Source organism: Hibiscus syriacus, unplaced genomic scaffold (genome assembly GCF_006381635.1).
Source record: "Hibiscus syriacus cultivar Baekdansim isolate YM2019G1 unplaced genomic scaffold, ASM638163v2 tig00110885_pilon, whole genome shotgun sequence".
Taxonomy (NCBI): domain Eukaryota; kingdom Viridiplantae; phylum Streptophyta; class Magnoliopsida; order Malvales; family Malvaceae; genus Hibiscus; species Hibiscus syriacus.
This window is the reverse complement of record NW_024062897.1, coordinates 262,646-279,050: the sequence shown is the minus strand read 5'-3', so window position 1 is coordinate 279,050 and position 16,405 is coordinate 262,646. Positions and strand designations below refer to the sequence as shown.

The 16,405-nt window shown below is 37.2% G+C and overlaps 2 pseudogenes; one reads left to right on the top strand and one right to left on the bottom strand.

Annotated features, from left to right (window-relative positions):
• LOC120144206 overlaps positions 1-10,542 on the bottom strand; it is a 35,606-nt pseudogene extending 25,064 nt beyond the window's left edge.
• A 3,478-nt stretch (positions 10,543-14,020) lies between these two features.
• LOC120144212 lies at positions 14,021-15,963 on the top strand (annotated as a pseudogene).
• Positions 15,964-16,405: the final 442 nt, after the last annotated feature.

Here is a 16,405-nt window from a genome sequence, read left to right as displayed (position 1 = left end):
TCTTCCAGTCACTACTAACGGCTGCGTCCACATTCAATTTTAAAAAACCCGAAGGGGGAGGTCCCCAAGGGAGAGAGGAAGACTTCATAGAGCTGTAGGGCGAGTAGGAATCTGCTAATGAAGGATCCATAATCAAGGAATCCTTATGAATAGAAACGTCCTTGTGCTTAGCTAGAAACCAAGAAGCCAACCTAACCCGTGATAAGAAAAATAACTCTAACTGATCAAGCTTTCCCCTTTCAAAGACAATAAAATTTCTGGCCTTCCAAATGGTCCAAATGATAGCCCCAGGAATGAAAGCCCAAATAGAAGAATTTGATTTCAACTCATCCCAAGCAGTAAGAAAGGTTTTTGCATCAGCAGGAAGCACAGAACTAAATCTCCAAAAATTATAAAACTTGTACCACATAGCCCATGCAACCGAACATGTAAAGAATAAGTGCGTGGAAGTTTCCTCAACCAATTTACAAAGAGGGCATAAATCATCTTCGATACCTTGAACCCCTCTTCTGATCAGTTCGGATTTAACAGCTAGCTTGCCAAGCACAACCTGCCACATTAAAGACTCAACTCTAGGGGTACCAAACCTCTCCAAATAATGTTATTCCAGAAGCAACCATCATCTGATCCAGAAGCACACCTTTTAATACAAGAACTGACTGAAAAAACACCATCCCCATTGCCTTTCCAAAGTAAAATATCGCTGGAATCTTTAGACAAAGAATAGGGAGAGATAAAGCTCATCAAGTTACACCATTGTTCAACCTCCCAATCATTTAAATTTCTTCTGATTTGGACATCCCAAACCCAGCTAGAAGGAAGGAATTCCCCAAACTCACAAAGTTTACCAGATCTATTAGAAGTAACCGAAAACAATCTAGGAAAGAGAAACAGAAGCGGATAATCTGCAGCACAATTATCTTGCCAAAAACGAATAAGCTTACCATTTCCAACATAAAAACTACACAAACTTCGAAACTTAGAGCCAAAGGAGTCTTGTTTGTAATGATTGTTAACCACCGATCTCCAAAGCCAAGAAGATTGAGGAGGAACCTTGCTATCAAACAGTAACCTTGAAGAATCAATGTTGTATTTACTACAGATAAAATTCCTCCAAACAGAGTGTCTCTCATTTGCAAATCTCCAACACCATTTCCCTAGCAATGCTCTATTCATACTAGTCAGATTCCGGACTCCCAGACCACCCTCGTTCTTAGGTTTACATACATCATCCCATTTAACCCAGTGAATCTTCTTTGAACCATTTCCCCCTCCCCCTCCCCATAAAAAATTAGACATGATCGAATTTAGAGTCTTAAGGATTGAAACTGGAATCTTGAACATAGACAAGAAATATGTAGGCAATGAGGACAGAACCGATTTGATCAAAACCAGTCTCCCTGCTAAAGAAAGTGTAGCAGCCTTCCAACCCGCTAATTTAGTATGAAAATTCTGCACCACCGGTTCCCAAATATCCGATGCATTCTTAGTTGCCCCTAATGGGAGACCGAGGTAATTAGAGGGGAAACTCCCCACCGAACAACCAATAGAGGCTGCCCAGGTCTGAACCTCCTCCTGGGATATATTAATCCCAAACAAACTGCTTTTCTTTAGATTAAGTTGCAGCCCTGACATAACCTCAAAAACTCTGAGTACCCTCTTCACATTCATTATCTGTGTTTTCGAAGCTCCACAGAAGATAATTAAATCATCAGCAAACTGTAAATGTGTGAGCTTGAAAGACCCTTCCTCCTTACCAACTGTCAAACCAGAAAATAGTCCTTCAGAAACAGCCCGCAGTATTAATAAATTCAACAACTCCCCTACTAGATTGAATAACAAAGGTGAAAGTGAACACCCCTGTCTTAGTCCCTTGGCCATCGGAAATTCCTCGGTTGGAGACCCATTGACTAACACTGAAATGGAGGCAGTAGAGACACATTTCCTGATCCAACTAATCCAAGTCGAACCAAATCCCATCTTTTCCATCACCTTGAATAAGATAGGCCAATCGACCGTGTCATAAGCCTTTTTGAAATCTACTTTAAAAACACAACCCTTTAGCCCTTTCTTCCTCCAATAATCAATGCCCTCGTTAGCAATGAGGGAGCAATCCAAAATTTGCCGACCGGGTATAAAAGCAAATTGTGATTGGCTGATGATCTCTCCCATACAGCTTCTAATCCTCCTTGACAGACACTTGGAAAGAATCTTGTATACACCTCCTACTAGACTAATAGGTCTATAATCATCTAAACTTCCAATGTTAGAACCCTTAGGAATAAGGGTAATAAAGGTATGGTTAATACCATGTTCCCAATTTTTCCCCCTGTGGAATCTGTGAAAAAATTGCATGATGTTACCTTTAAGTTCAGACCAAAACCTTTTAAAAAATCCTAAGTTCAATCCGTCGGGCCCCGGAGCCTTATTACTATCGCAAGACTTTAAAGTCTCCCAAACCTCCTCCTCTGAAAATTCATTCTCTAAAAAAATGTTTTGAGCCATGGAAATTATAGGAAACGTCAACCCAATGTCTTCCACATCCAAAGTAGACCGATTATTGAAAATATTAAAAAAGTGCTCTTTAACAGTGGCCTTAATTACTGCTGGATCATGAGTAATATTCCCCTCAATTAACAAGGCATTCAACGCATTCCGTTTTCTTCCAACTGAAGCGCAAGTATGGAAGAATCTAGTGTTTCGGTCCCCATCGTCAATCCACTTCTTTCTGGAATTTTGATGCCAAATTTGTTCCTCAATTCGCAGGAATCTCCACAACTCTGATCTACAATTACGTAACTCCTCGATTTTCCCTTGAACCGAACTGTCCTGCAACATCTGAACGTCCTCCTCTAACTTGTGAATTCTCCTTTCCAAATCTGAGATAGAGGCTCCCAGAAATTGATTTTTCTGCCCTGTCCAATTCTTAATGGCAACCTTAGACTTCTTCAAAACACTTAGGATTCCAGCTTTTCTCCCATCCTTCTTGCAATCTGCTATAGTGTGACAGACCATTTCCTCAAAACCTTCTTCCTCCATCAAATAATTATATAGTCTGAAAGGTTTTTTCCCCCAATCAACTCCGCCATCTTGTAAAAGAATAGCATTATGGTCTGAATTAGACTTAGGAATAAGTGACTGAATTACCTCGGGAAAACCATCCAAGAATTTTCCGTCCACCAAAAACCTGTCCAACCTAACAAAAGTCGGATCATCTTGGTTATTGCACCAAGTGAACCTTCCCCCATTCAAAGGCAGATTAATTAAACCTGTTGACTGAATAAACTGAGTGAAGATCCTCATTGAAAGTATGTTCTGAGCTCTGCCCACCTTCTCATCCTCACACAAGTAGACATTAAAGTCCCCTCCAACACAAACCGGCAGCTCCTGTCCAGTAATGAACACACTCAGTTCTTCAAAAAAACTTTCTTTTTCTCCATCCACTAAGGGTCCATAAACATTAATGAGAATACTTCTGAACTGATTAAACCTGAACTTCCCTATAACCGCAATGAATCTTCTGTTAATGCTGTGGTTTTCCATTTCAAACACATTTTCATCCCAACAAAATAATAACCCCCCTGAAGAACCAGTAGCTGGAGATTCAACAACCCCCTGAAAAATATTCAATCCCTTCCTTCTCAAAAAAGACCTATGGATGTTCTCTGTTTTAGTTTCTTGTAACCAAAGAAAAGAAGGATGATAGTTGGAGACTAATCTTTGAACTGCTCTTTGTTTCTCTCTTTTTCCCAAACCCCTGACATTCCATGAGATTATAGCTAGTTTATCCTTCATAAAAACTGATGAATAATCTAGTTTCCCCAAGATGGCAACTTAGTTTGCCTCCTTCAAACCTTTCTCTAGCTCAATGATTTTATCCAAGAAAGCTTCCTTCCCCTGTGTAAAAGAAACCCCCAGAATCTGACTAACTTGCCATGTAACTACTGCTTCATCCAAGATTTCCGAGAAACCTGAAGACGATGCTGTATAAATATTGACATGTTCCAAAGCTTCTCTAACCAGAATTCTTTTTGCCCTTCTCTTAGTAGGGTCATAATTGTAGATAGACAAATGTTTTCCTTTAACACCACCTTCGGACTCTTCAACCAAACTCCTGGCCCCAGCTTTATCCACTAAATTTGGAACCTCACTGCCCCGTAAATTAGACTCTGATGTTGTAGTAATCTGGAGAACCGTCGTATAATCCTGTTCATTAGCCTTCTTTAGGCCTATCACATCCTCTGTAGCATTATTTTCTTTTTGATCATTCCCGTACCAGTAATTCCTCTCCTTACATCTTCTGTAGACTCTTCTAAAGCTAGCCATTTCCCTCCTCTGAAGAGGCTCACTTTTTGTAGAAAGGGAACTTCTACGCACCACCCTCGTTCTGCCCCTTGAAAAGCTCTTTGATAATTCTGAACTAGGAGCTGTCAGCTTAGAGTTAGTGTTATTAACCTCCAGATCCGCACTGCCGGGCGAACCTGGAATAGAGCTGAACCCCTTATATTGTTTTCTGACACAGCTTGCTTCTGCAATTCCCCTGTTCTGGACCAACTTACCAAATTTATTAATTGTATACGCTGGCCCAAAAGGAATTATGTTTGAAGCCTCCAAACCACCCAGATCAAAGTCCTCAGATTGGGCTTCTGGCCCATCAGCCGAATTTTTTGAAAATCTGATACCCAGACCTGCAAAGTCACCTCTGATATTCCCAAGGTTCTGACCATCTGACACTCCTTCATTAATATTTTTCCCATGTTTAGTAAGTCTTGGAAGATGTTGTTTTTCCCCATCAGTACCTTCTGAACCAAAGGCCATGCCCTTTTCAATCCACAAGTTAACCTTTTGTCGGAGCGTCTCAGCTGATTTGACTGAGCTTTCCTCATAATCTGACTTCCCTCTATAATCGCCTTCCTCAGACCCTGTCTCACTAAACTGTTTCCCAAATGTTCCGGTCGTCGGAGAAAATTTAAAAAAAGGATTTGAATCTTCACTAACTGATCCAACTTTAATGGAGACTCTATACGATCTGCCATAGGAGCCGAGAGTAATAATATCAGGAACATCAAAAGGACTAGCAACTCTCATAAGAATTCTAGCAGACGTGAGATCATCCCTATTCTTTGTGGACTCATGAATTTCTACGTTATTCCCCCATCTCCCAGCAACTTGTTCCAAAAAAGATTCATCCCAGCATAACAGAGGCACCCCAGATAACTCGAGCTGGCAGAAAGCCATTGGCACTCCTTCTTCATTCAGTAAAGGGGCCAATCTGTCAAACCAGAAGCCTATAACACCTCTCTTCTTTGTCCATGCCTCCGACATCTCCTCTTGAGATTTGAAGATGATAGCACAGGAGTTACGGGCATAACCCCACCCAGCAATCTGAACTTCATAACCGTTACTGAGGAAAAACTCATAAACTGATTTAAAATCAAGAGAGAGCTTAATAATCCCCGTTAAAGATCTTCTGACCCAACTCCGACCCTCAGTTGGGATATACATTTCCAATACATTCTTCTTGGTTTTCTCCCTATGGCTCCCTTCAGAAAATTTCTCCCTATACTCTAATGCATTCACCCTCGTAACCTCAGTAAGTAAAGCATCTATGTACGTTCTATCATCTCTAACACTCCTACTGGTTAAATCTACCTCTTTCAACTTAGGAGGTCCTGCTGTGGACAAATCTGGAACCAACTTACCTGGACTCTTGTTTGCCACAATCCTTGGACGAGCATCATTGTATTTAGCAACTCCAACAGAAATCCTTCTCCCATCTATCAGTGAACCATTCAACATCTCGATTGCCCTCTTCAAACTAGATTCCCTCTCAAACTGAACAAAAGCGAAAGTGGAAAATCTGTATTTTGGATTTTTGGTTTCTTTCGGGATGAAAACTCTCTCCACAGTCCCATGGGACGAAAAGATATCCCTAAGCTCCCGCCGAGAAACTCTCCTACTAAGATTATCGACAAAAGCCTTCCAGACCTCATCGGAAACTATTTTCCCTTTTAATTTTTCTCTCTCTACTTTTCTCTCTCCCATATCTCTTTTTTATGAAATTATTAGGATTATTTGATGTTTAGAACTATTTCAAATTTAAAGTCAGCACATATTAAACAAGGAATCTCTGGTAATATTAATTTGAACTATGTTAAAGGGGAAAAGCCAAGTAAATGCTACTTATTCCATTCTCATGCTTTGAAAGTATAAATCGCCTAGGATATAAACACTACTGGGAAATGTTATGATCCTAGCTTGAATAATTTATATCTCACAGGTTCATTATAATCAAATAATTGCATCAGTAACAAAGATCCAACTAATCTACAAAATATATGAAGGGCAAAATAAAAACAACAAATTAAAGGTAACAGAAACATCTTGATCCTTGCCAAACAATTTTTAATTAACAAATATAAGGTTCATACAACATGGATACAGAAGAAAAAATATGCAACAGAATGCCTGATTAGAGAGTCAATATAACATTTATCCACAAAGTACACAAATACCAACTTGGATAACCTACATTACATCAGAAGTTCCAATTTACATGCAGCCAATTAAGTAATAATAACAATAACCAAATAAGAAAACTTCACCTTTAGCGTCTTTTTCTTCTTGCTTTCATCAATTTCTTCACTCTCAACGTACGATACTTTCCGAACAGACCTACTAGAAGTACGAACATCACTGTTTCTTCCCACGCTTGTGAACATATTAGAACAAGCATTACTTTTACGGCTATTTCCACCTCTTCTAACCATGCTCTTTAAATCCTCATCACTTTCACTGTCAGAACCCTCAGCTGAGTATTCCTCCTCATCAAATGATGATCTCCCTCTTCTTTGTCGATTGGAGGATTTATGTTCTCTAGTGGGTTTCGCACCAAGTCCAACTTTAACCCGTTGCACGCCCTTAGTTTTTTTTCTATAATAAGAATCCTCTTCATCTGAGATATCTACATCACAATCACTATTATCTTCTTCCTCAGAATCTTCACCATCCCAATCTTTATCCTGATTAGCAAACTAAATTAGCAAGAAGATGCATCAGGCTGATGTTAAGGCATAAGCAACATAGCTATCATGGGTCAAGCTTAATGACCACTGTAGAATATATTTTTAAGAAAAGAACAAATATCTTCCAGAAATCCCCTCCATTATTCAACCTCGAAAATAGAACATAAGTTTGAAACTAATTTTAACAGTCTGAAGTTAAAAACCAATGAAATCCAGAGGCTAGGAAAGGGATTAGAACAATCAATTGGAGGTTGGCAATTGGGCTAGTTTGACCAAGTTCAAGTAGGGCTATATAGGGTTGAAGCTTTTTGAATTCAGGTCTTTTTCAATTCAAACATTATTGGGGTCAGGTTTTTGCAAGTTCGGGTTTGATTCGGTTTTATATATATATGTATATATATATATATATATTAGATATCATTATATCTTTTTACTTAATAGGTGTAATTAGTTATATCTACGTTAGTAATCTTTGTTGTGATATAATATTTTAATTATATTTTTATTAAAATCAATATTAGTTAGCATCAAAATGGTATAACATTAATTTGTTATATAACATCAATTGCTTTAAATAATTTTATTATAAAGATAATTATATCATAAATTAATTATATTGATATTTAAAGTAATTTATTAGATTAACTTGAATCTCATTCATTATAATTTGTATTGTTATTCACTATGAAATGCAGAACTTTTAGCGAATGAAATGAGTTTATTATATATTTGTAAAATGCAAAAATTTTATGCTTATATATATAATAACTCGGTATTCAACTTCTATTATTCAAGAAGTTATCACGTGAATTTCTGTGTTCAAGTTTTTTTTTTTTTTTGCGCTAACGTCTTTTGTGTTCAGGCTTTCTTGGGCTCAAGCTCTAACAAGTTTGGGTCTCTTGGATTCAGGCCTTTCCAAATTTAGATTTGTCGAGTTCCGGAGTTTTAAATTCAGATTTTTTCAAGTTTAGGCCTTTTGAAGCTTGAGTTTTTCAAGTTCGAGTTTATAGTCAAATTAAGATGGCTCAGGCTAGGCCTCATATAATTCAGGTCGGGTTTTTAAGTTCAAGTTCATTTTGCCACCCCTACAACCACAATTAATTAAAGAAAAGAAAAGAAAAAGCAATTCTGGATAATCTACCACACAGTATAAAAGGTTCATAAACTCTAGAGAAAACAAGAAAAATCTAGTTATTAGTCTTTCACACATCACAATAGATAAGTAAGAACCTAACTAGACCCTAATAAGCAGAATTATGCTCAAACCATAATTTCCTTAGAAGCCAATGCAATAAGACCAAAATTTAAATAATCTATAAAAATACGCCCTATGCATTTCCTCATTAAGGAAATAAAATAAAATCCCATGAAACTGCCAGCTAGTATCGGTCCCCATAAATTCAATCTCAATAGAATTGTAAAAGAATCTTTTATTTCTCCTTATATCCTGAAATCCATCAATTGGCTCATCATTTTCCCAAAACATAACCACCTATATCAATAGTCATTCCACTACATTTTTTCAGCCCAAAAACCTAAAACAGAACCATTCCAAACCTGCAAGAATAATTCTTTCAACACCAGCACGAGATAGAGAGAGAGAGAGAGAGAAGAATGTTCTCTCTTAATGAGGATTAAATATTTTTCAAAAACCAATAACAATAATTATCTATGCTTCAATTCCTACAATTAAATAGAGCTTCTTATAAACATTCTCCTTTCTAGTTGTTTATCATTTTACTCGGGCAAAAGAATGAATCGCATAAGATTTGCCTTCAGAAAATTACACAATGAGAAAGTATCCTAAATATAAATCATCAACATAAAATCAAAACACATGGTGAGTAGACAAACAAAATTATTAACCTCGTTCCCAGCATAACCACTTGCAACACCATAGTCAGGCTCGAAATCGGCATCATCAGGGTCATCTTCTGCAAATAAGACAGGAAAAACTTGACACCTCAAAATCAAGAGTGCATTGAAACTGTTTAATAGTAAAAATCAAAGGAGCATTTATCATCCATCAAATTCAATGAACTGTTTATTCAAATTCAATTGTGACCCAATATGAGGCACTGCCATAGGAGTAACAGAAGAAAAATAAAATAATCGGAAGATAAAATGTACCATCTTCCTCCTCTTCCTCCTCTTCATAGTCTACATCATCATTGTTCTCTTCATCATCGTAGTTACGGTTATTTAAAGCTCTTGAACTCCTGGACATAGTGGTACTAGCAGAAGCAGGTTTAGACTTTGGCCTAGCATTCAACCCAGCAGAATTGTTAAATCCTCTGTAATGCATGGTATCACGTTGCTCTTCCCCATCCTGTTCATAATATTCATCGGATAACATCTCATCTGCAGGAACATCAGAAAAACCCCTTTGAGCCTTGCCTTTCAGCGCCTCATCATCTTCAGATTCCAACCTTTCATCAGATGAATTATATTCCAAAGCTTCCAAATTCTTGTGGTCGGGTTTTGAATCCTCCCCTGAGTCAGATCCTCCCTGGCGATCCATAGGCTGACAGTCCTTCCAAAAAGTTGAACCCCATTTCCTCTGACTTACTCTTCTTCCTGCTGACTGAAAATTCGAATTTGAAACACCAGCACCGTTATCAGCAGCCACTTCATCATGCAGCCTAACAGCACCATCTTGCTTGCCGTCACTTTGATACTGTGCATTAATATCAAATTCTCTTTCGCTGTAAGTCCCACCTACATCACCATTCGCTACAGAGCCTTGAATCCTACAAGTGCTTTCTCCCTGGCTTTTCTCTTCCAATACATCATGTGAGACAGTTTCATTTGAATAGTCCCGAAAAAATGCCATCCTCTCATGTGAGATTCCTAAGCAAATAACTCCCTCTTTGTAAAATATACAGAGATTTGAGGGAGTGTCACACTTGTCAAGTGAATTGGAGGACAAAACCATCAAAATTCTAACCAATCAACCAAACAATCGAGAGTCCTAACCAAAAAGGCCGACGCAAAACTTGAATTCGAACGAAGAAAACGAAACATCCGTCACTCCAAACACGAGAAACTCCGATTAACAAACCCTAGAATTAAAAAAATATAGCAAAAAATTGGCAACCCAAAACCCTAAATTCATAGCCTCAATGGCAAAATATAGTAGAAAAACAAATCGACCGCCAAAAATAAAAAACCGGTTACTGTTCTAAAAAAGGTTGACCATGACCATTAAGAAAAGAAAATGAGAGTCCTTTATATTAATGAGATGAAAATTTTGGGTATGGGAAGGAGCTTAGGTTAATAATCGTGCACGCCTTTTTAAATCGCCTCAATAATGAACCATAATCCGCTGTCAAATTCTTTTGGTAAACAAAGAGACCGTCTTCTCTCGGGCCTCTCCCGGGTTAACGGGTTTCAGGCGGTTCGGGTCGCGGAGCCCAAGGTGAAAGGTTCCCGATTCCAAAGGAGGAAGACGATTCGTTTTTCGAATTATCGTCTGATCGGAAACAAAAGTAAAAAAAAAATAGAGAAAACAAAATTCCAGAGGGAAAGATAGTGGAAAAGAAACTGTTTTAGATGCGATAAAAGAGGAGTAAATTGGTTTGGATGAGTTTATAAAAGTAATAATAAAGAGTAAATTATACGCATAGTCATTTTTGTTTTTAATCTATCTTATTTTAATTATTGATTTTGAAACACTTATGCTTTGGTTATTATTCTATTTTGATTTTTGATGGTATTATTAGGTGTGAGAAAAATTCGACTTGACAAAACCTAATTTTTCAACTTGAATTGATGCTTAGAAACTCGATTCAACATGACTTGACTCGTAATTTTATAAACTCAACTTGAAAAAGTTTTCAAATTCAAGTTGAGTTATAAAATAAAACTCGAATAACTCAAAAAAAATTTGTAGTTAGTGGATTGCTTCAAGTTCGAGTCGAGTCTCTCAACTCTGTGTGACATATGTATATCACATATGAAAAAATATGGATAAATATATATGTATATTGTATATAGTTATAGAAAATCGTTTAAATTGAAATCAAATAGTACAATATAATTATAAATATTTACAATTAAATTTAAACAACAACTCGAACAACTCAACTCAATTCGGATTTCATAAACTCGACTCGAAAAAACTTCAAAAAAAGTTTGAGTTATAAAATAAGATTCTTCAACTCAATTAATTCGAAATATTTTGACTCGACTCAATCGAATACTCACCCGTAGACGTGACACATTAATAAATAATAATAATTTTCAATTTTACTCTTAAACTTTTAAATTTTTTTCACTCTCTAAGTGGGGGGAAAACTATTTTTTCCTTAACAGAACCTTCTCTAATCCAAATCCTAGACTTGCTGCTATCGCCACCTTCAGTCGATGCCTATTGAAGTCGATATCAATCCACACAATCATGGTCATAAGCCATATGAAAAACCTTTGCTTGAAAGGCAATCCAATAACTATGCAATGGAACTTATTGCTTTGGCAGCAAGGTACTGACTATAATAGCTCCGGCTTCCATCTGCTATTAAACCATGAATTTCAATTTCTCATAAACCAGTCTTTCTTCTTGGTAGTCTTTTGCACCAATTGATATTCTATGGAACGTTGTGAGCAATTAAAGGTGTTTCTGTCCTCAATCCCCCAATTCCAGTTCCCGGATACGAAATGTCAACGACTCTTAGCACTCGAGCATCTCGAAGGGACTCTTCGATATCAAAATCTTTCGAGCCATTGGCATTTTTAGTCCACTTGCTTCGAAGCTCACATCTGAAAGGAAAAACTCTATTGTCTGCAGATTTAAAAAGGCTTTAATCCAATCTAATTCATACCTCAATTTGCTTGTAAGCAACCCGCTAGGTGCAATGTAGTCATTCTTGACATAATCATCTTTAGCATCCACCGCGACCCGAGCTGCTCGTGCTCTGACACAGACTAATTCCTTCGAAACTTCGACCTGACCCTTCATAAATAGAAATGCTTTAACTATTTGAACATACCCTTTCGCTGATGCCAAGTGAAGATGCACCGAACCCCTCGAATCGACTTCTTTGGAAAACTCTGGCATTCTTCATAACATCTCTTTGATGAAATCTGTATGTCCAAGCAATGTTGCAACAATCAAAGGAGTCTCAATGGCGTAATTAACGAGCACTCTATCAAGAAGCAACCTTTCTTGTCGGATAAATTCTAAGAAAATCGGTACATTCCCTTCTTTTTCCGATGATACATATGAATTAGAGATACATTAGCTCAAATACTGATTTTTTTTTTGAAAATAATGATTTGAAGTTTGAAGTACATGGCAGAGCAACAATTTCTTTTGTTGATCACAGATAAGTTTTGCCTTTCAAGAGAAGTTTTCTTTTTTGGTAGGTTTTTTTTCAGAAGGGTGAAAAATAAATTTTTATAAGTTTATGGGTTAAATTTGAAATTAATTTTTTATTAACACCTTGCGTTATTAAATTAACAAGAGTTAACAGCTCAGTAATCGAAATAAGACATACTAATAACATAAATTACCATAATTGGACATACTGATAACTTAATTGAAAAAATCGTAACATTTTCAAATTAATGGTCAAAATAAGACAAATTGGAAACAGTAGGGGCAGAAGGGGGACATGGCTCACCCAACTTTTATAGTTTAATTGTATTTTAAGCCCTTAAAAGTTTTGAAACCATTAAAATTAAGTTCTAACCTTTCTATAATTTTTTGGTTTAATTATTTTTAAGACATTAATAGTTTTAAAGTTAAATGAAATTAAGTCTTGTCTCTAACTTTTTTGGTTTAGTTGCATTTTAGTACATGACAATTTTAAAATTAGTGAAATTAAGCCCCAAACCTATATTTTTTTGTGGTTTAATTACCTTTTAGAACATTGTTAGTTTCAAAGATGAACAACTTGATCTCTCCCGTAATTTCATCCTAACTCCGCCCTTGATTGGAAACAAAAGTGGCCACCCTATATAAGTTCTCACGTTTGGGCTAGTGTTTTTATCATTTCTGTTATGCAGTGTGTAGTTAGTAGTGAATTCAAAAATTTCTTTTAGGGTTACACACACATATATATATATATATATCAACATATAAAATATTTGTATGGAGATGTGTAACAATAAAATTTTAGATTGGACACAATCAATAAAATAGATAATAAAAAAATACAAATTTTAAAATGAACAAATCAATAAAATAAATAATAAAAAAGTCAAAATTTAAGATAAACATTTAACATTTGCCCCCTAAACATGACATGGATCCGTTACTAAATATAATAATAGTTCTAAATTACATGGTGGTTTCTTTTGTGTATCTTCACCACTCTTCAGTGGTTACAAATTGCAGTACAAAGTGGTTGAAATGTGCAGCAGACGAGTTTGATAGTCGACCTCAAAACAAAATCTGGGGACTTTGTGTATTGGTATTTAAATTATGACTATGGCTACGTATCCGATAATATTATGTTTATTATAACTGTGCATATAAATGGTTATTACGGATATTATTTTCGTATAATATTAATTTCGAACGATATTGTTATTATTACATTACGAGGGTTATTTAAATGTTGTGTTTGTGGTGTTGGTTGGAACAGGCCAAAGTGTGGCTCATATCACTTCTACTTTTATCATCTTTTTTGGTGACATTTGCTTGAGTTCTCAGCCTCTTGAATCGTAATCCAATCCCACCTCATGTCTGTTTCATTTCACTTTCTTTCTCTAACATATCGCTGTTAAGGTGACCATCAGGGTTTAGGGTTTTCCTTCTTTTGTTTGGGTTCTTACATTTTGGCATCTTCCTTCAACTATATTAAATATGTATAATATGGGATAGGGTTCCATGCAAATGGTCCGTAGCCATAGTTTTCACTCTTATCTGGCATGTTCGAGTCGAGCCACTTAGGAAGGATCCACATTCATTTTGATTGGTTCTCCCTTCCCGGTCTCGATGTTATAAAACTCGAAGCCTCCCCCTCTTTGGCTTTGCCTGCCATGCAATCTTCCTCTTCTCTCTGCCACAAAACCAGACCATCCAATCTCCTTGGACAAGGTACGCCACTGCCACTGCCACTTCACCTACGTATGTTCATAATTCACTTTTGATGTTTAGACTTACATGTATGTATATATATATATGAATATGCGTTAGACATAGTTCTTCCTTTCTTGGTCAGAGAAATTTTACCAGTGACATCTCTTGGAGGTAGAAAAGATGGACTATGTGTATGGACCAGGAAGGAATCATCTCTCCGTTCCCGGGCCAGTTAACATCCCGGAGCCTGTTATTCGTGCCATGAACGGGAACAACGAGGATTACCGTTCCCCTGCCATTCCTGCAATAACAAAGACTCTACTTGAGGATGTCAAGAAGATTTTCAAGACTACTACCGGAACTCCTTTCTTGATTCCAACTACAGGTGTTCATGATTCTTAGCCAGAAAGTTTTTAGTTTCAAACGAAAATATATGTTACTTGGATCGTACGAAACGAGTTATGCTCACATTGTTTTTAGTTTTTAGGAATTTATATATCAATGGCACAAGAATTGTTGTGTTCTTAAAGGTAGAATCTCACTTTTCTGTTGGTTTCTGATGTTATTTTTGCTGTTTGCATTCAGGAACTGGTGCATGGGAGAGTGCACTTACTAATACCCTGTCCCCCGGAGATCGAATCGTATCTTTCCTTATCGGGCAATTCAGTCTGCTCTGGATCGATCAGCAGCAACGTCTCAAGTTCAACGTCGATGTGGTTGAAAGTGAGTGGGGTAAAGGTGCTAACCTAGATATTCTGGCTGAAAAACTTGCGGCCGATCACACACACACGATCAAGGCTATTTGCATTGTTCACAACGAGACTGCAACCGGTGTCACCAACAACCTGGCTACAGTAAGAAAACTACTTGGTAAGTGTAATTATGTTCTTTTAGCAGTGAATTTATTCCGATAACAACTCCCGAATCGGCACCCTGCTCTACTTCTCGTTGATGGAGTTTCCTCAATTTGTGCCCTTGAGTTCCGTATGGATGAATGGGGAGTCGACGTTGCATTAACCGGCTCTCAGAAGGCACTTTCTCTTCCCACCGGAATCGGCATTGTTTGTGCAAGCCCCAAAGCTCTCGAGGCATCGAAAAGTGCTAAATCTGTTAGAGTTTTCTTCGACTGGAGCGACTACCTCAAGTTTTACAAACTGGGAACATTTTGGCCATACACCCCATCAATCCAACTATTATATGGCCTCAGAGCCTCTCTTGATCTATTTTCGAAGAAGGACTTGACAATGTGATTGCTAGGCATAGCCGTTTAGGCCATGCGACAAGGTGAGCCACACTTTTCTTTCTTCGACGTCTTCGGATTCCGTTTATCGGTTACCATTTAAGACTTAAGTCCTTAAGACAGTCCAACAATGTTCTTGTTTGAGCTCTTGCATGCCACTTTTTAAACAGGCTTTCGGTGGAGGACTGGGGCCTGAAGAACTGCACACAAAAGGAGGAATGGCACAGTGACACCGTGACTGCAGTCCTTGTTCCCCCAAATATCGATAGTACCGAAATCGTTAAAAAGGGCATGGAAGAGATACAATTTGAGCTTAGGTCTCGGACTCAACAAAGTGGCCGGAAAAGTATTCAGAATAGGACATCTTGGTCACCTAAATGAGGTAATATCTTAACTTACAAGTTACATCCAAAAACAGCATACTTCAACGTGATACTCGGCCGGCCGGCGACTAGCTTCGACGGTAGACAACTGCATATCTTATGTTTTATCATTCAATCTATTTGCAGCTGCAGCTGTTGGGTTGTTTAGCTGGTGTGGAGATAATACTGAAAGATGTCGGATATACGGTTAAGCTCGGAAGCGGCGTCGCCGCTGCCAGTGCTTACCTTCAAAACAACATCCCTTTGATTCCTTCCAGGATTTGATGAAAAAATATGTTATCCTCTTCAAATTGTTTCCCTTTGTTGTAGCATTACTAGACATACTTCTTACTGTATTATTTTTCAATTAAACTATCATTTAGTTAATAGTAATTTAAACATGAATTAAGGCTGACAATTTTTTTATTAGATTTAAAATGGCACATTTGCTCTTTAGTCCCTTTGAAGATTATTAAATTATATTTTAATATAATGATAAAACCAAACTGTGAACATTTAGAAATAAATATTTTAACTTTTAAACCCTAAACATGGTTCATCTCTTGACCTGACTACACCTTAACTATGATAGGGACGGACCATGGCATGAAACCTAAACCCTAAGCGATCACCATTAGAGATGTTCATTTCATCCGGATTTTACAGTTTTCGATTTGATTAGATCAACTTTTTTATTTTAAAAATCTGAATTTAAATTAGATTGAATTTTTTCAAGTGTTGGTTCAGGTTTAAG